The 1,276-nt window shown below is 53.4% G+C and overlaps 1 protein-coding gene across 1 annotated transcript in view; it reads left to right on the top strand.

Annotated features, from left to right (window-relative positions):
* The first annotated feature begins 2 nt into the window (after positions 1 to 2).
* The window catches only part of SLC25A33 (solute carrier family 25 (pyrimidine nucleotide carrier), member 33), a 43,992-nt gene continuing 42,718 nt past the window's right edge, over positions 3 to 1,276 (top strand). Inside the window, exon 1 of the mRNA XM_011994193.1 lies at positions 3 to 68. The gene's annotated coding sequence lies outside the window, so the exon portion shown is untranslated. The remainder of the gene's footprint in view (positions 69 to 1,276) is intronic.

Here is a 1,276-nt window from a genome sequence, read left to right as displayed (position 1 = left end):
CTGTGCCCCGCCGCCCGTCGTCCCCGCGGCGTCCCCAGCTTTTTCCCATTCTGAACAGTCAGTGGTCGGTGAGTGTTGCTCGGCGGCGGTCCTGCCTGGACGCTGTGGCGCGGTCCCCCTCCCCTGCCCCCTTCTCCCGGGGCCTTTCCCGAAGCGCAGCGCCTCAGAGCCCGGGGCAGGATCGCTGATGCTCGGGTGTGCCCGAGGTTCCTCAGGGCAGTGCGGGAGGTCATCCGGACGGGCAAAACGGTCTGCGGACGTTGGACGCCAGCAAGGCCTGGATGGTGCTGGGGAACGGTGATGCTGGCGGCCACTCGCGGGATGGCTAAGCCTGGGACCCGGACTAATATGAGGTCTGGAAGGTGTGTTGAGACACTTCTCGCCGGCTGGTGGACGCTTCCAACGCCGGAGACCGCAGAATTGTAAGGTGTTCCTTGTTTTGAAAGCTGCATTAGGTCTATGATCAGGCACCTTTTTTCCAGCGGAGACAATGCATTTTTAGGAGGTTGAGTTCTGCGGTTAGGAAGGGAGATGATTTTTACCTCCCTGCCCCTCACCACCTCCCCCCTTCCTCCTCCTCCCCCCTGCGAGAAGGTAAAATATTTTTGAGTATTAGTAATTTTCTTTTTTCCTTTATCACAGCCGGTGGCTTGGGGTCCTTTCGGAGTCTTCCAGATGTTTGGGGTCTTAATTTGAGGACCTCATGGGCCTGGCACAGCAATTTTTGAGTGTAGGATATTTTGCATAAAATAGTTTAACCTGGATGATCATCTTGGCTTGAGTAGTTTAGTTGCAGCCTGGATTCCTACCTGGATATGTTCCTTGCAACAATGGTTGAGAAACTTACCTTCGAAGATGATTGATGAAAGCGTCCCTGACCTTTTTTGTGCTTGTATTGTGGGCAGTCACCAGGTTACTTTAACCAAAAACTTTGGTGGGTCTTCATAGATAGGAAGAGTTTCTCATTCATCTCTTCCCTGTCATTCCCTTGCAACCCTTCCCTCCATGTCTCCATTGAGACTTCCTTTGTGGTTTTTGTTGTTGTTGTTTTGAGATGGAGTTTCGCTCTTGTTGCCCAGACTGGAGCGCAGTGGTGTGGTCTTGGCTCATCGCAACCTCCCCCTCCCAGGTTCAAGCAATTCTCCTGCCTCAGCCTCCCGAGTAGCTGGGATTATAGGCATGCACCACCACGCCCGGCTAATTTTGTATTTTTAGTAGAGACGGGGTTTCTTCATGTTGAGGCTGGTCTCGAACTCCTGAGCTCAGGTGATCCGCC

Source organism: Mandrillus leucophaeus, unplaced genomic scaffold, assembly GCF_000951045.1.
Source record: "Mandrillus leucophaeus isolate KB7577 unplaced genomic scaffold, Mleu.le_1.0 Scaffold446, whole genome shotgun sequence".
Classification (NCBI taxonomy): domain Eukaryota; kingdom Metazoa; phylum Chordata; class Mammalia; order Primates; family Cercopithecidae; genus Mandrillus; species Mandrillus leucophaeus.
This window is presented reverse-complemented; position numbering and strand designations above follow the sequence as displayed.